At 41.9% G+C, this 19992-nt stretch overlaps 1 pseudogene; it reads left to right on the top strand.

The window, feature by feature from the left end:
• The window catches only part of LOC115413051 (troponin T, fast skeletal muscle isoforms-like), a 34434-nt pseudogene extending 15487 nt beyond the window's left edge, over positions 1-18947 (top strand).
• The last annotated feature ends 1045 nt before the right edge of the window (positions 18948-19992 follow it).

Genomic DNA, 19992 nt, shown 5'->3' with positions numbered 1-19992 from the left:
CGTTGAGCTGCATTCAAAGCCACTGTAAGTCTGATTATTGATTTTTTTATGTCTGTGTGTTCTGCAGGGAACAGATTGAAGGTAAGTCCCAAACATCCAACCTTTGTTCTTAGACATAAAAACACATAAATCTGTCTAGTGTTTTCCCACATCCTGTATTTTCATTGCACTTTCCTAAAACTTCACTATATTTATCTGTAATCGACTGAGATGATTGATTTAAGATGAAATATTTGCATCTCTTTAAAGGTACAGTGTGTAAGATTTTTATAGAGTTCTTTCCGATAATGAATCTAATTATTGATTATAATTGAATAAAATAGCGCTCAATCAGTCAAAAAAAACTATTCCATTACATTAAACTAGAAAAACCTGTTTAAATATTAGGCCTGTAACAGTCCACATACTGAACTGAACCTTTTCGGTACACACCTGTTCAGTTTGGTACACAGCTGTACCCAAACGGCACAGAATGATGAGAAAAAGAAAAAGGAACGAAAGACATCGTTCGATGCAGAACTTTAAATTCGCACAAGTTCCACACGGACATATTAAAGGAGTGCACATTGACCCAGAAATATGAAATGGACTCTATGCACAGTCCCACTACTTCCTGAACTTCAGGTGGGTCCTTTATTTCCTGTCTTTCATTACTGGACACACTGATTAATCCAGGTGTGTCGAATTAATCAGTAGTCACAACAAGAACTAGCACACACACCTGGATTAATCATTGTGTCCAATAATGAAAGACAGGAAATAAAGGAACCACCTGAAGTTCAGGAAGTAGTGAGGCTGTGCATAGAGTCCATAGCAGCTGATATAAGATTAAAAAGAAAAAAAAAAAAGAAATATGATGTGAACCTGGAAGGAAGAGACTGCAGACCCTCCGCCATCATTACAGTCCAGTTTGGGATCACATCAGGTCCCAGTGAAAGACACTGATAAGACGAACGTTGTTTGGTTTCTATGAACTACGGTAGTTCTAAAACACTTACACTAGCTCTCGCTCTCTCTCTCTCTCTCTCTCTCTCTCTCTCTCTCTCTCTCTCTCTCTCCTCTCTCACTCTCTCTCACACACACACACTCGCTCGCTGAATAACAGAGAAATAGAACCTGGGAGTTGGACATTGAAAGTATGTAAAGTTTCACTTTCGTTTTACACCAGCATTAGTTACATTAGTTATGGACCGCATCCCCAGGTATATAACTGTGCTGCACTCGACCCCTACCTCTACTCCTACCTTGACCCCTACCTTGACCGCTACCCCTGGTTCTCCCTCGACCCTGACCCCTACCCTGACCCCTTCCCCTGCTTCTACCTCCACCCCCACCCCCACCCTGACCCCTACCTCGACCTCAACCCTGACCCCTACCCTGACCCCTACCCCTGCTTCTACCTCCACCCCTACCCTGACCCCTACCCTGACCCCTTCCCCTGGTTCTACCTCGACCCTGACCTCTACCCCTGCTTCTACCTCACCCTCTGGAATCATTCTTAAAAAAACACTTGACAAAAGAATAGACACCGAATCCCTAAAAGGACATTAACATTAGAGATTTTATTTCGACCGTTTTAATGAGAGCAAAATGAACGACCACAATCATCTCATCACCAAAAACAGTTGAACTACAAAAAACAAAACCATGTTCTTTTATGACATCCACGTGACAAATAATGTCTGAAATCTGTTCACGTTCAGTTCATGAATGTTTTTATTTTTTACACTTACATCGTCACTTGATGGAAGTGATGACAGAGTAGTTGAGGTGCTCCATTTGGGCCAGTTATGGGAACAAATGCTGCGTTTGCACTACATGGAACCGACTCGACTCGACTCGACTCTGGTACCAGGTGCTATTTCAGACCGTTTCCATTACAGGATACTGCCAGCTTTACAGTACCTGATCATCATAGTGATGTGGTGGGTTACTTCTGTGTCATCTGCTCAGAGAGATGCTGATAAACTCACTCATTGTGTGTTGTCTCATCAAACTCATGCTGAATTTTTACATCATCCACCAAAGACTGAATCTCCTGACTGAATGGTGTAGTTTTTTGGACTGTCATCATGTGGATTACCCTACCAACATATTTACTGTAAGCTTCCACATCTGTTTTTTGTAAAAGGGCGGGTCACAAAGACAACTCTGACCAATCAGTGGTCTGCAGTATTTACACGTCACATTTTATGCTGTGTTCCAGTCCACCCGTAACTGGTGTTTTTCCAACCTTCTACCAGTGAAAATGCTCTGGAATGTCAGTCAAACCTGTGACTTCCCACCCATGAACTCGTACTAGATCCATGTTCTCCCAGTTCTGAGCTCTGACGTCACGTAGCAATGGTGCCCCCCCCCTGTGGCTGTGGTGTTTATGCAGATTGTTTATTGAAACAAGGTATTACTCTGATATTATTTATCTGCAAATGTTCTGCATAATCAGCAGCTGCTCTAGTGTTTCAGTCCAATGAGTGCAAGGATAAATTAATACCAAATATGAATCCAAATATACAAATAACATCAAAGGTAGAACAGCTTCTCTTGCCTTATGTACCATTTTTCCACCTCTGTTTCCCTCAAATAAGCAAAGAACAAACACCTTTAGCGATAGAAATGACTATAAATGAACATAACATACGGTCCACTATGTTGGTTTGTTTACATCTAGCTACTACAATTCCTTGCACTCAGGCAGTTTGGACGTGACTTGCCTGGAACCCTACAAAGTCGTGAGTCGTGGTTTGAAGTCATGACCTACGGGCTCAAAAATGAGCCTGGAACGCAGCATTAGTATCTGGTCCCCAGTCCTGGAACCTTGGCGGAGGTGATACCAAAAAACTAGTACCGGGTACCAGATTCCAGGTCCTTTTTCGTAATGGAAACACAAAAAGGCTGAGTCGAGTCGAGCCGGTGCCACATAGTGGAAACGCGGCAAAAGTATTCCAAAATCACTACAGATACAGCCAAGGTTTTTTGTCCCAAAGCGCGTGCTGTTAGGTAAACGAAACACCAGAACAGAGAACTCATACTGTCTTTATATTACTTCCTGTATTTGTTGCCACTGTGGGTATGGCAGTTACACACTGTACCTTTAAACGGACTCTAGAGTATTCCGTTTTTCATTTGTGACCTACTGTTTGTGAAAGTTGGTGATATCTGTACCAGTGTTTACTGAGCTGACGGCTCCAGAAGTTACAGTTCCACATGTTCACAGCCTGGTTTTTACTGTTGTATTTGATGTGTGTGTTTGTTTTTTTGGTCCAATCACATGAAGCAGAGGAAGGTAACGCCCACCTCAGTGACTGGCTGCAGACGTTCGTCTCTGTACTAATGTAGAGTTGTGGCTGTGACTGAGCTAATGTCTACACATGATTAGTTTGACCCTGGAGTCGGAGTCACGGTCCAGTGTGTTCGGATGAGTCGGTTCTGAACGTACAGATGCATTACAATGGCTTTAGGACCGGTTCTTAGCAGCCCAACCTCCAACCATTGTCAAATACTCCTCTTTTAAGGGTGACTTTTTTTGGCTGAGTGATGTTTCAAAAATCACATGGTTAAGAAAAAAATGTCCCAGAGCATCGAAGCTCTGCATTTGTTTTCTTGGCATGTGACATATTTACGCTGTCACGGACCTCATTTATATCGAACCTGTACAGAGGAACCGTAAGGAACATCCACCATCTGTACAGGTGAGCAAACTACCTGAGCTGAAGACCAGCATCCATAAAAACTACAAAAGACCAGCATCCACAAAAAACTACAAAACACAATGAACTACGGAAGCAAACGCAGAGTTTGCAGAGAGGCATTGTTCATTAATTACAGTGTTCATTAATTACTCAGGGTTCCAAACTCTACAGAACATTTGCAGTGGTTCCTAATCTGCTGCACTGGGTTCAGTTCAAGGGCCTTTAGGGTTTAGTCTGGATGTTCTCCCTGGGGTCTGTCAGTGGGTACCCCTCCCCCAGGTTAATAGGTTCACTGGTAGGTTAAGAGTTTAAAGGTGCGGGAGACTTTCGTGACCAATTTTTCATCAAATCTGTCCATCCTCAGTCACATCCTCAGTATCATGAATCTGTTCATCTGTCTTTCTGTCATTACTCACCTGAATCTCTTGCATTACGGTGAACAGTTTCTTAGTGCCATCTACCAGAAACAAACCATGTGTTTACAAACAGAGTCGGGAAGGAACTTGGGCACCTGAGGAATTTCATCGCGACGTGCATTGTGGGAAGTGAAGTCTCACGCAGCCGCCTGACAGCGGCAGTGGCAGCGCAGCCATATGGTATTATATGGATGAAACAAACACAACGTATAAACGGCTGAAACGCAGAAACGACTGGAGGAATATGCAGAGAGGGAAGGAAGCTCCTACTGTTTCCATCTCGTGTCTGTTCCAGCTGCCGCTGTCAGACAGCGGACTGAACCAGTGTTTCCCACAATGCACGTTGCGACAAAATTCCTCAGATGCCCGAGTTCCTTTCCAGCTCTGTTTGTAAACACACGGTTTGTTTCTGGTGGATGGAACTAAGAAACTGCTCATCATGAGGAAGACATTCAGGTGAGTAATGACATAAAGACTTACAGATTTATGATACTGAGGATATGACTGAGGTTTGACAGATTTGATGGAAAACTGGTCACGAAAGTCTCCAGCACCTTTAACTAGTTCGTTAACAGTTTAAAGGTCAGGGTTAGGGTCAGGGTTAGGACCCATAATGGGTCAGGGTCAGGGTTAGGGTCAGGGTTAGGACCCATAATGGGTCAGGGTCAGGGTTAGGGTCAGGGTTAGGACCCATAATGGGTCAGGGTCAGGGTTAGGGTTAGGACCCATAATGGGTCAGGATCAGGGTTAGGACCCATAATGTGTCAGGGTCAGGGTTAGGGTCAAGGTCAGGGTTAGGACCCATAATGGGTCAAGGTCAGGGGTTATTAGAGTGTGTGACTTCATCTTCCACATTAAACTTGTATAACACAGTTCAAACAGTGACAGTCATGAATATAAACTCTGTCCATGAAACCCTCCAAATACTGTAGATAAATCTGAAAACTGAGACCTGCACTGGATGTGGTCTATACTAAACCAGGGTCCACACTGTTCTGTCACCTGGGACCCCCAGTGGATGTAATCTATACTGGTCCACACTGGTCTGGTCTTCAGGTAGTTTCCGTCCTGTTGATATGAATGAGGTCACATGACCCGTTTGTGTCCTCCTCACTGTTTCTCTCTCTTTCAGCTCATCCTCCATCAGTCCATCATTTTCTGTGTCACTAAAGTTCTCTTTAGTCCTTCTGGTCTGTACTGGTCTGTACTGGTCTCTAATGGCTCTGTCTGTCTGTGGTCTTCATTAACGGCCTCTGCGACACCCCCCCCCCCCTCCCCGGCCACGCGGGGCGGTCGGTTTGGTGCATGCTGGGTACCGTAGCCCAGGAGGAGCTAGTAGAAGTAGAAGTAGCCCCTGAGGCGGAGGCCCAGGGAGAGCCAGAACCAGAACCAGAACCACAACCAGAACCAGAACCTGAGCCTGTGCCGGTGCAGCGGGAGGAAGGTACGTGGCATCCTCCTGCAGGACATGAAGTACTCTGAACCCAGACCACATCAGACCTGAACCCAGTCAGGGGTTTAGAGGGACACATGTAGTCTCCTCCACACAGATGGAGCTGCAGCACACACAGGCTTTACTTCACCTGCACACACACAGGTTTGACCACTAGGGGGCAGAGCAGTACCTGAACTGCACTAAACTCAGACCAGATGAGCCCCACTGAGCCTGTTTACACTCACACCAGTATCTGATTTATGGAGTAATCAGATTATTGATCATCTAAACATGATAATCTGATCATCTTTATCCAATAACAGCAGTAATCTGATTAGGAGAAATCAGATTAACACCTAGATTTGTCCCCAATACTCTGATGTCTTCACACATGTAAACCGGTTCATCGGATTTATTTAGTTTTTTAAATCTGCATGTCTAAAAAAAAAAAAAATCTGTATAAATGGAAGTTATACCATGACACCGTGAGTCTAAAGAAAAATGTAAACAAACATGGCACGGAGTGGCGAAAAGTCGGCAAAGACTGACCTCTGGAGTGAAGAGGAAACAGATTTAACGGTACAATAAATGAAAAGTGTCCACATCCTCCATCTGTTTGACATCCTTTAGAATGTCCCAGATAAGACCGCAGGTTTGGAAAAGGACAGGAAGTGGACGTCTACATCATAACGCATACGTACGTACTCTGAAAGATATCCAATAATGGACTGAAACATGTAAACCAGGGTTTTTCCATGATCGTATTTATGAAGTGGCTGTAAATGCATCACATCTGACTATGGCAGTAATCGGATTACTCCCAGTTATCAGATTTTTACAGTCATGTAAACGGGTTCAGTGATTCACCAAACGTGTTCTGGGACTGGGAAGAGAGTCTGTATTCAAAAAGACTGGATTTAAAGAAATATCATTAAAATATTAATACAAATTATTATTATCATCATTACTTCTATTATTAGATTTAAAGGAAACACTTGCATTTCATAATTTTACTGACTGTATTTCTGTTTCTGTAGTTAAAGCACTTACTGTCATCTCAGTCACATTCATCTTATAAATGAAGTCAAACTTGGTTTAAAGGATCCTTTCAAAGTTCACATCCAATGCTTGGGCGGCTACATTCAGGTCTGTGTGGGACTCCATTTGCAGGAACTGGACTGGTCTGTAAAGGCTGGGCACAGTCTATGAACAGTAACCAACAGGAACACAGTGTATTCCATCCCATAATATTCAACTGTACTAACCACTGCTGCTTCAACTCACTTTAAGCATCAAAAAAACATATCAATTTATTCATCCACCAGTGCAATACATGCAATTAAATTGGCAAAATACGCAAATATTTGTTTAATTACCACATCCATATCACAAACCAATGTTGCCATCTATAGGTTCAGATTAATACTATTATTGTGCAGTTTACAGAATGACTTAATGTTCCATTAATAATATTTAATTGGGTTGTATTGGGTTGCTTTTCTTAAATTCCCTTCTCCTGAAGCACAGGTGTCAAACATGCAGCCTGGGGGCCAAATCCGGCCCACCAAAGGGTCCGATCTGGCCTCTGGGATGAATTTTTGAAATGCAAAAATTACACTGAAGATATTAGCAATTAAGGATGTGAAAATCATTTTAGGTCAATTCAATCTGAAGTGGGTCAGAACCAGTAAAATACAATCATAACGACCTATAAATAATGAAAAACACAAATTTTTGTCTTTTTTTTAGTGTAAAAAAAAAAGTAAAATTACACAAAAATGTTTATATTTACAGACTGTCCTTTTACAAAAAATGTGAATAACCTGAACAAATATGAACAATATGAAATTTCTTTAGAGACGTATGTAGAATTTTACCAATATTCTGCCTTTTATTAAATATTTTGTGTATTTGTAGATCTGTAAACTATGACGCATATGTATAAATGATAAACTGAGGCATAATACTGTTAACATTGCACTTATTTCTCTTAAGAATTTTCAGGTTGTTCCTATTTGTTCATGTTATGTTCAAGTACAGTTCGTAGATGTAAACATTTTCATTACGGAATTTTACTTTTTTCACTCAAAAACATCAGGAAAACTTTGGTGTTGACGTTATTTAGAAGTTCATATCTCATTATTTATATTATTTTAACTGGTCCGGCCCATTTTAGATCAGATTAGACTGAATGTGGAACTGAACTAACATGAGTTTGACAGACCTGGTATAAATTATTGTATTATATTGCACTGTATTTGATTCTACTCTATCATCCTGGACCGTACCAGACTATATCTTATCCCACCTGATCATATTCTATTCTACTGTACTGAATGACATCGTACACTTCTGTATGACATCGTACACTTCTGTATGACATCATATACTTCTGTATGACATCGTATCATTTCACACCATCTTCATATTTCTTCCTATTGGACCAGACCGTGTCCTATGCATGTGTCTCATTTTACAGAAGACACTTTCCCAAACACAAGGGTCACAGTGTCTCTGTTAAAGCATGTGGAATCTGCTGGCTCCGCCCCTTAAATCTGAATCTGACCAATGAAAATAGAAACACCCCCAGTGCCGTAGAGAGAAACAGAGAGTTGCTTTGATGTCGTTGCTACGGTGATCAGGTGGTTCATGTGAGCCTCAATAGTTCCAAACAAAAAGTGTCTGTCCTGTCTTCTGTTGGACAGACAGCAGTGAGTGGGTTAAAGCAGGAAAACCTTTAGGAAATGATAATAAATGACAAATAGGATCAGATAAGTGTCAAAGTGGACCCGTTTTGGATCCATATTAAATGATACTAATGATCACATGACCTCAGCTGACAAACTGAACCCAACACCACCAGGTTCAACGGAACAACTCCAATCCAACCCACAGAACCACATTTGGACTAACTGTACTGGGGGTGTTAGAAAATATCGGTTCTGCAATATATTACGATATTTCATTCACACTACTGTATTTATATTTAAAAGTACTGTATTGATCATTTTAGGTATTTATTGAAATGCAGATATTATGGAGGTTCATTTTTCTTTTTCTTTTAGGTTTATATTTTATTTATTCTCATTTAACACTCTTTTATTAAATAATGTTAGTTCCTTTGTTGGGATTGAACTAAAATACTGTTCTGATGTTAGTTCTGAACTAATAGAATATGAACATTTGAACAGGATCTTAAACTGTAATGTCTGTAAAACTGAATTTCAGTTTGAACACAGGAACATTTTGTGATAAAGCATTAGATCCTGTTGGGATCAAATAAAAATGTGTTTAGTATTTGTGCAGATTTCTGGTGTAATTCAATTCTTCCAGGAAATAATCATTTAAAAAAAAAGAAACAAACAAAACAAAAATTGCCTTTTCAACAGTATCATGATATATTGTGATATATCGTATTGTGATCCTAGTTTTGTGATTCGTATCGTATCGCCAGATTCTTGCTGATACACGGCCCTAATAATAACCTTGGTTCAGACTCAGTGTTTGGAACTATTAGTCCCTCCAGAACCATATTTGGTCTGTCATTTTTTGGACCGTTAGTGTATGTAGGTGCTGTAACTCAGTTTTCTCTACCGCTCTGGACCTCCTCTAATGGAACATGTGGTTTGATCAGCTGATGGAACAGGTTCCGTCACTAATGTTCTCTGTTCTGCTCTTGCTTCGGGACGCTTCGCTGCATGCAGAGGCCTATGAAGAGGAAGGTACGTGCACTTCGGTTCTTCCTTTAACCATCATCTATCTGCGTGCTTTGACCTTTGAACTCTGTTGCTTTAAGCCTCTGCCAGTCAGCTGATGCGGCTGAACGTCGGCCACGCCCACCGCTCATCTGTGCTTCTTCTTTGTGTTTTTTTTGCATGAATGTGTCCTTTCCAGTGGACGAGGGAGATCAAGATGGTAGTTTTGCATTTTCTTTCTTTTTTTTTTTTGCATCTGTGAGGGTAAAAAAAGTGTCCAAGCTAATCACAGTTGTACTCATTGGCTTCAGTTGAAACTACAGTACGTGACCCTGACAATCCTCCTAACAGTAATAAATCCACACTGGGTTGGTGTTAAACGTGTGCATTTCCACATGTGCAGGACATGAAACCGTCCTCTTCTGCTGTGGTTCTAATGGTCCTTCTATGTAAACGGCTCTGGTTCGGTTGGATTGATGCACACACTAATGCACAAACACATTAACGTTGTGAAAAAAACAAACGGATGTTAACCCATAAAGACCCAGAGATACTTCAGGGACAGGTCCCAAAGAGGTTTTTTTTTCTATATTGAACTTTTTTTAAGTGATTTACCATCATTCACTCTAATATTATCCTCTGTGTTTTGTGTTTTTTCCAGTTAAAATCATATATTTTTCTATGTTCAATTCTCTGATCCTGTAGATGTTCATTAGAGCTCAGATTACAGTTGATGGTTCTTCCTGTCAGAAACAGATCAAACTGAATAAACAGTGTCTTTTCAGTCCAATCTGTCATGAACTGGACATAAACCCAGTGTGCCCAAGAAGACAACAGTGTTTCCACGGTAACTTCGGAGCCTCTGAACGTCATATGGTCATATCTGATGACCATGAAAAGATGAAGAACTGTATTTGTATTTGAGGGGGTCCATAGAGCAGAGTGTGTGTGTGTGTGTGGGGGGGGGGGGCATAGAGTAGTGGAGGGGGGGGCATAGAGCAGTAGGGTCCATAGAGCAGTGGAGGGGGGGCATTGAGCAGTGTGTGTGTGTGTGTGTGTGGGGGGGGCATAGAGCAATGGAGGGGGTCCATAGAGCAGTTGGGGGGGCATAGAGCAGGTAAGGGGGTCGATAGAGCAGTGGGGGGGCATAGAGCAGGAAAGGGGTCCATAGAGCAGTGGGGGGGGGGGGGGCATAGAGTAGTGGAGTGGGGGCATAGAGCAGTAGGGTTCCATAGAGCAGTGGAGGGGGGGGCATTGAGCAGTGTGTGTGTGTGTGGGGGGGGGCATAGAGCAATGGAGGGGGTCATAGAGCAGTTGGGGGGGCATAGAGCAGGTAAGGGGGGTCGATAGAGCAGTGGGGGGGGCATAGAGCAGGAAAGGGGGGTCATAGAGCAGTGGGGGGGGGGGGGGGCATAGAGTAGTGGAGGGGGGCATAGAGCAGTAGGGGTCCATAGAGCAGTGGAGGGGGGTGCATTGAGCAGTGTGTGTGTGTGTGTGGGGGGGGGCATAGAGCAATGGAGGGGGGTCCATAGAGCAGTGGGGGGCATAGAGCAGGAAGGGGGTCCATAGAGCAGTGGGGGGGGGGGGCATAGAGCAGGGAAGGGGGTCCATAGAGCAGTGGGGGGGGGGCATAGAGCAGTGGAGGAGGTCCATAGAGCAGTGGGGGGGCATAGAGCAGTGGAGGGGGTCCATAGAGCAGTTCTTCTACTTGTGCTCAGGGTAAAGGATAGTGAAAAGCCAGGCTTTCATTGGCTAGCTGTTAACCAATCAGACTCCAGCAGATGAGCCTGTTGAATATTCCTGAACTGAGCCTGCAGCGTGACTTCATCACCACAGTAACGGATGAAAACTGGGAACCAAGGCATTTATTTACCCCCAGAGGATGTCTAGAGTCCACAGTAGAACCTCAGACACAGAACACATAGGGAACGGAGTATGAACAGAGTATGTGTGGAAGGACACCAGTGGGTGTTTGGGTCTTTATGGTTTAACACTGTAGTCTGATGCACCTGAAGGCCCAGTCCCACCTTTGACCTTTGACCCTAACCCTTTAAACTTCCCATAGTACTGTAGAAACACTCAGGTTAACATGTGGTTGTTCAAACTTGGATGGACTCACATCAGATGGTTCGACCGAGGTGTGAACGGACTTGGTGGACCCCCCCCCCCCCATATTAACCACCTGCTCTGTCACTGTCCTGTGTTTGCATCTTCATGTCTCTGACTGTGTTTCTTCTCTTTTCACCGCCTCGGTCTGTTTCCGTTTCTGATGCTGAAAAAACAACAGAGGAGAAGCCCAAGTTCAAGTGAGTACAAAAAAAAAAGTTCAAGTGAGTACAAAAAAAAAAGTTCAAGTGAGTGCAAAAAAAAAAAAATTTCAAGTGAGTGCAAAAAAATAAAAGTTCAAGTAAATACAAAAAAAGTTCATAAAAAACAAAAAAAAAAAAAAGTGAATTCAAGTCACGCTGAGGCTGAAGTCATGTGACCCAAAACCCATCTATAACCCATATGTGACCTGGATCTGATCTGATACAGACAGTTTGAACAGCACTAATCTGACCCAGACCACTTTCATATGTGGTCCTAAATCTGACCTGGACCACTTTCATATGTGGTTCTAAATCTGACCTGGACTACTTTCATATGTGGTCCTAAATCTGACCCAGACAACTTTCATATGTGGTCCTAAATCTGACCCAGACTACTTTCATATGTGGTCCTAAATCTGACCCAGACAACTTTCATATGTGGTCCTAAATCTGACCCAGACTACTTTCATATGTGGTCCTAAGTCCGACCCTGACCGCTTTCATATGTGGTCCTAAATCTGATCCAGATCTGATATTTTCCGATGTGAGTTAAGTCTGAACGTCGGATCGGCATTCATCCGATCTTTACATCATTGAAATGCGACAAATGACGAAGTTGCATTTAATGTAGAATATGAACCAACACAAAAAAAATCAGATTTCACCCAAAAATCCAAACTGTGCGTTCAGACCTGCTGTCGTAGCCTTTGTTTTAGTGCTGGTTTATGATGCAAAACATGTATCACTTGCATCATTTTTGTTTTTTACACATAATGGTCCAATCCCAATTCACTTCTTGGCCCTCCCCCCTCCTGTTGCCCTTCCCCTTGCCCTCCCCCTTACTCCTTCCCCTTGGCCCTCCCCCTTACCCTTCCACATTGGCCCTTCCCCTTGGCCCTCCCCCTTTCCCCCTTCACCTCTACCCCTTGGCCCTCCCCTTTACCCCTCACATGTTGGCCATCCCCTTTACTCCTACTCCTTGGCCCCTCCCCCTTTTCCCTTCCCTTCCCCCCTTACCACTTGACCCCTCCCCCTTCCCCCTTACCTCTGCCCCTTGGCCCTCCCCCTTTACCCCTCCCATGTTGGCCCTCCCCTTTACTCCTACTCCTTGGCCACTCCCCCTTGGCCCTACACCTTGGCCCTCCCCTCCGACTCATCGAGAATCGGGACACCCCTACCCCTTCACGTGAACATGCAAAATGGAGGGGTAAGGGTAATGGGGAGGGGCCAAGGGATGGATTGTGATTGGTCCATAATTTCAAACCCCTGTAATGGTCTGGTTTATGCATTTTACATATATAACTGCTTCTGATTTGTGTCTTTTCAACAGACCCACCGCTCCAAAGACTCCCAGATGGAGAGAAAGTGGACTTTGATGTAAGTGTGATCTCCTTCCTCCTCCTGTTGTATTATCTGTCCAAACACTTCACACAAATTCACAGTTCTGTTTTTCAACTTTGATTCATGTTTTGTGATCGCTTTTGTACTATCTATCTATGAAGAATATTTATATTGTTATTCGGCTGAAAATTGAAAAAATACTGAAATGATGTTGCCATTCAAGGGAAATAAAAAGGCTGTAAAAAGTCTGATGTAAAAAGTAAAACCTGCGAAATGTTCCATATTTTCTAAATATTCAAATGTAAATTTTGTATCTAAAGCTAACACTGTAAACACCCAACGGATTGAATGTGAAACAAAAACACATCGTAAACAAAATGATGTGGTAAAAAATTTTGTCTGGATTATGTTAAAAGGGCTAAAAAAAAACATTTCAATTCCAAAAAACTGAATTTATTTCTAGTTTTCAGTGGGTCGGGTTCTCCAGGGTTAAATTAAGTGTGAATCTGCTGTGGGACTTTTTGCAGGACATCCAAAAGAACGTCAGAACAAAGACCTGGTGGAGCTGCAGTCGCTGATCGACGCTCACTTTGAGTGTCGGACAAAAAAGAGGAGGAGGAGCTGATCGCCATCAAAGACCGAATCGTAAGATTTAAGGGATTAGTGACACGTTCTGAAGCAGGAGGTGGACCATGGAGGAGGAACCAGAGGAACCACAAGAGCCTTCCTCTGGTTCCTCTGGTTCCTGTGGTTCCTCCGGTTCCTATGGTTACTCTTAGTTCCTCTGGTTCCTTATTCTGGTCTTGGTTTGTGTTTTTCAGGAGAAGCGTCGTGCTGAACGTGCTGAGCAGCAGCGGATCCGAGCTGAGAAGGATAAGGAGCGGCAGAACCGGAGGGAGGTACTGACACCAGGGTTTGGAGAACCAGTAGAACCTGCAGAACCTGTATAACCTACAGAACCTGTATAGCCTGCAGAACCTGGAGAACCTGCAGAACCCGTAGAACCTGTGTTTGGGATTGTAGAACCTGTAGAACCTGCAGAAGCTGTAGAACCTGTGTCTGGGTTTGGAGAACCTGAAGAACCTGTAGAACCAGTAGAACCTGTTAAACCTGTAGAACCAGTAGAACCTGTAGAACCTGCAGAACCTGTAGAACCTTCAGAACCTGTAAAACCTGTAGAACCAGTAGAAACTGTAGAATCAATAGAACCTGTAGAACCTTCAGAACCTGTAGAATCTGTAGAACCTGTAGAACCTGCAGAACCCATAGAACCTGTAGAACCTGTAGACCCGGTTCCGTCTGAGGTCTGAGTGTCTTCACAGGCGGAGAGGATGAGGAAGGAGGAGTGCCGACGCCCAGAGGAAGGCCGACGACGAAGCCAAGAAGAAGATCGCACTGAGCAACATGGGCTCGGGTTACAGCAGCCACCTGCAGAGGGTAGGAGCCAATCAGAGGCCGGCCCGATCAGAAGCGGGCTCCTCCCACTGTTACGCGGTAACCACTCCCCCTTCTGCCGCAGGTGGAAGGAAAGAGAGGGAAGAAGCAGACGGAGAGAGAGAAGAAGAAGAAGGTTCTGGCAGAGAGATGCAAACCTCTGAACATCGAGAACTTCAGCGAAGACAAACTGAAGTAATGGAGTACACATCGAACATAGGATACACGCAGTACTTTTAGAATACAGTACTTTTATAGTGCAAACCTTTGAACATCGAGAACTTCAGTGAAGACAAAATGACGTAACGGAGTACACATCTGAATATAGGATACACGCAGTACTTTAATAACACAGAGTACTTTTTATAATGGAGTACTTTAGAACACACAGTACTTTTATATCACAGTACTTTTACAATGCAGTACTTTTATATGCAGTACTTTTAGAACACTACTTCTAGAACGCAAGTACTTTTATAGCACAGTACTTTTATAATGCAGTACTTTTATAACACAGAGTACTTTTATATCACAGTACTTTAATAATGCAGTACTTTTAGAATACAGTACTTTTATAACACAGTACTTGTATAACACAGAGCTTTATAATGCAGTACTTTTAAAATGCAGTACTTTTAAACACAGTACTTTCATGTGATACAGTACTTTAATATCACAGACCTTTATAACACATTACTTTATATCACGTACTTTATAATGCAGGTACTTTTATAACATACAGTCCTTTCATATCACAGTATTTTTATAATCCCAGTACTTTTATAATGCAGTACTTTTATATCAGACAGTACTTTTTTAACAAACAGTTCCTTAATCATACCAGTACTTTTATAACAAACAATACTTTTTATATCGTACAGTACTTTATATCACAGAGTACTTTTATATCATACAGTACTTTTTATATCACAGTCCCTTTATGACACAGTACTTTTATATCACAGTACTTTTATATCACAGTATTTTTATAATGCAGTACTGTTATAAGATACAGTACTTTTATATCAGATTGGGAGTCCCAGTCCGTGCTGTTGTTGTGGACACTGTTGGAAGAACAGAACCGTGGATCCACAACAAACTTTCTGAAGAACAAACGTCTGTAAAAGTGCAGAGTGTTGTCACCACGTTCCTTCGACGTTCTAACAGTATGAACTCAGACAAAGACACTAAGGGTTCCTCTGATGAATCACAAGGTGTCGACACGTTCATGACAGAGTTTTGCGAAAATCCACAAAAGGCTGTGAGCGTTCCAACAGTGTCTTCATATGTTCCAGTTCAGATTATTCCGTCCTTGTTAGTTGATGTGATCATAAACGGACACTGAACCTGTCGTGTTCAGACCTCCATTAAAGGACCGTTCTAACATCTGGGTTTGTCTCCTGGGGTTTTTCAGGGAAAAGGCCAAAGAGCTGTGGGAGTGGCTGCACACCTGGAGGCCATTAAATACGACCCACCTGGAGAAGTTCAAGAGGCAGAAGTATGAGGTGAGCACAGCCTTTGACCAACACAGTAAAACAGGCAGAAGTACGAGGTGAGTGTGACCCTTGACCTTTGACCCACAGTGAACAGGCAGAAGTACGAGGTGAGTGTAACCTTTGACCTTGACCCATGCAGTGAACAGGCAGATGTACGAGGTGAATGTGGACCTTTGACCCACACAGTGAACAGGCAGATGTACGAGGTGAATGTGACCTTTGACCCACACAGTCAACAGGCAGAAGTATGAGATGAGAGCAACCTTTGAACCTTTGGACCCACACACTAAACAGACAGAAGTACAAGGTGAGCACCACCTTTGACCTTTGACCCATACAGTCAACAGGCAGAAGTACAAGGTGAGTGTGACCTTTGACCTTGAACCCACAGTCAACAGGCAGAAGTAAGAGGTGAGAGAGACCTTTGACCAACACAGGTGAACAGGCAGCAGATAAGAGGTGAGTGTGACCTTTGACCTTGACCCACACAGTGAACAGGTGTAAGTAGGAGGTGAGGACACACCTTTGACCTTTGACCACCCAGTGAAGGTGAGTGTGACCTTTGACCCACACACTGAACAGGCAGAAGTACGAGGTGAGCACCAACTTTGACCTTTGACCCACACAGTGAACAGGCAGAGTACAAGGTGAAAGTGACCTTTGACCCACACAGTGAACAGGCAGAAGTATGAGGTGAGAGCGACCTTTGACCGTGACCCACACAGTGAACAGGCAGAAGTATGAGGTGAGTGTGACCTTTGACCACACAGTGAACAGGCAGGAAGTACAAGGTGAGTGTGACCTTTGACCTTTGACCAACACAGTGAACAGGCAGAAGTACGAGGTGAGTGGTGACCCTTTGACCCACACAGTGAACAGGCAGAAGTATGAGGTGAGGGAGCGACCTTTGACCCACACAGTGAACAGGCAGAGTACAGGTGAGTGTGACCTTGGACCTTTGACCCACACAGTGAACAAGCAGAAGTACGAGGTGAGTGTGCCCTTTGACCCATACAGTCAACAGGCAGAAGTATGAGGTGAGAGCGACCTTTGACCTTTGACCACACAGTGAAACAGCAGAAGTATGAGGTGAGGTGTGACCTTGACCCACACAGTGAACAGGTAGAAGTATGAGGTGAGTGTGACCTTTGACCTTGACCCACACAGCAAACAGGCCTTTCTCCTTTTCACTGAGAAAACAAACCCATTCATCAGGATTTTCTGGGAGTTCAGGACTTGTCCATCAGTCCTGCGCTGAATGACTGAATGAATATTAACACAATAAAAAAAACTACAAACCACAGTGTTTATATTCCCATAATTCCTCAGTGCTCGTCCTGTTTGTCCTCAGTATTGAAACCCTGGAACAAAAGCCCATGAACCTCAGCCTGTGTTGAAACAGAGCAGATCCTTATATTAAAGTACATTCAGCAGGTGTTGGACTCTGGTGGACCCGAGTATCTGTAGGTGAACGTCCACAGCTGCAGCTCACACCAACCTGTTTATTAGGCTGTTAGAAAATACCAGTTCTAGAATATATCGCAATATTTCATATCACAATACTGTACCGATATTAAAAAAGTACTGTATGGATATTTTTAGGTATTTATTCAAATGCAGATATGGCAGATTTTCATTTTTGTTTTTCTTATTGTTTCTATCTTATTTATTATTTAACACTGTTTTTTTATTAAATAATGGTTATTTGGATCATCCGAAAAGTACTTTTTAACCGTCTGAGAGGCAGATGGTAGTTCCTCTGGAAACGAGGAGAATTAGAAAATTTTGTGATATACCATTAGATCCCTGTTGTGATCAAATAAAAATGTGTTTAGTATTTCAAAACCATGTATTTGGGATACATTTCTCCAGAGGTCAAAAAATAAACAGATACTTATTCAGCATAGATTACTAGCTGCTGGAAAAAAGGCAATAACTAACGACGGATGGACACAAGAACTGACAATAAAAATTGGATAGACATAACCATGGGAATTTGTAGGATGGAAAGAATAAACTTTACTGTAATGTGAAGATGGATTTTTTTGTGCAACACTGGGAAGGATGGGTGAGATGAAAGTATGAATATGAACCCAAAATCCTCTGAAGGAAATATGTTTTTATGTTTTTATTATCTTTATTTATACATTGATTCCTTCCTTTGAGATCCCGTACGCCAGTACCATGATGATCTGCTGTAAATGTTTTTGTTTGTGTTTTTTACCCTCACTCTCTGGATGTGTATAGTTTGTGTATTTCGTGTTTTTTCAATGTGTGAAAAAAAAATCTGAATTCTTTCAATAAAAAGAGAATAAAAAAAAATAAATAAATAAAACTACAAATGTGTTTAGTATTTGTACATATTTCTGGTGTAATTCAATTCTTCCAGGAAATAATCTTAAAAAAAAAAAAAAAAAAAAAAAAAAGAAACAAAGCAAAAAAATTGCCTTTTTAACAGTATCATGGACATATCGTGATATATGGTATTGTGATTTGGATCGTATCTCCAGATTCTTGCTGATACACACCTCTACCTGTTTCTGTTCTTTAAGGTCATCTCTCTCCGGAACCGCATCGACGAGCTGCAGAAACAGTAAGTCCAGTTCCAGTCAGAACCACCTGTACATGCACATCTGAAACCACATGAGTCCACCTGGACCCGGACAGAACCTCACATGCAGGTTCAGAAAAGGCCTGTTGGTTTTACTGGTCCTGGTCCGGTTCGGTCCGTCTTCTGTTTGGGTTCAGATTCAATCCGCTACTGTTCCAGCCCACTCCTGTTTGAACATACTGGAGAAATTGCATAAATATATGTGTCTTTGTTGTTTTACATGTTTGAAATAACGCCGTCTTTATTTATTTATTTACATTCATTGCTCCAGTCTATTTATTTATTTCATTTTGTTTTTTATTTTTTTATTCATTTTTTATTTTTGAAAGTTTTATTTATTTATTATTTATTTATTTATTTATTTAATATTCATTGCTCCAGTCTTGATGCTTCCCTCAGACTTGACCTCTGACCTCTGTTTTCGCTCTTTCGCGTCCTGCAGTAGCAAAAAGGGAGCGGCCAGCCGTCGCAGAAAGTGAACAAAGGACGGAGGAACCCGAGAACCCAACATATGCCTCGGCGGACACCTGCGCCTAGTTCTGCTCAAATACGCAAATCCAACGTCTGTCACTATGTTTGTGGAAATACGACACAATAAAAGGCAGATTCAAGTCCCACTCCTCTGTGTGTGTGTTGGCTGTTTTTACCAAAGCTCTTGGTTATGGCTGGAAGAAAATACTGGTTCTGCAATATATCGCAATATTTCATTTCAACAATACTGTATCGATATTAAAAGTACTGTATGGATATTTTTAGATATTTATTCAAATGCAGATATTGTGGAGGTTCATTTTTTTTCTTCTTTTAGGTTTATACTATATTTATTCTTACTTAACACTCTTCTATTAAATAATCTTAGTTCCTTTGTTGGGACTGAACTAAATTAAAGTTCTGATGTTAGTTCTGAACTAATAGAATATGAACATCTGAACAGGATCTGAAACTGTAATGTCTGCAAAACAGAATTTCAGTTTGAACACAGGAACATTTTGTGATATATTAGATCCTGTTGGGATCAAATAAAAATGTGTTTAGTATTTGTGCAGATTTCTGGTGTAATTCTTCAAGGAAATAATCATTTAAAAAAAAGAAACAAAATATTTTGCCTTTTTAACAGTATTATGATATATTGTGATGTGCTGTATCGTGATCCTAGTATTGTGATTTGTGTGGTATCGCCAGATTCTTACCAATACACACTCTTACTAGGGATGTAATGACATGAAAATGTAATATCACGGTTATCATTATTATCGCAGTATTGTTGAAAATGTGCTCAAAATTTTCAAAAGTACTTATGCACACAATCAGAGAATTTAACCAAGTTGTATTTGGAAAAAAAACAAACAAATAAAATAATTGGCACAATGTACCTCTGTGCAGGAAACATTCAAATATTAACCCTTAGTGGTCTGAGCCTATTTTGTCCGTTTTTCAGTCTTTTGATTTGCCTTTATATACTATATAAATAAATGTTACTATACCCATGTTGGGATCTGTTTTTTCTCAGCACAACTTCATTTATATCATCTGTCTATAATTTTTTTACTTTAACCTACTCTAAAA

Source organism: Sphaeramia orbicularis, chromosome 3, assembly GCF_902148855.1.
Source record: "Sphaeramia orbicularis chromosome 3, fSphaOr1.1, whole genome shotgun sequence".
NCBI classification, from domain to species: domain Eukaryota; kingdom Metazoa; phylum Chordata; class Actinopteri; order Kurtiformes; family Apogonidae; genus Sphaeramia; species Sphaeramia orbicularis.
This window is presented reverse-complemented; position numbering and strand designations above follow the sequence as displayed.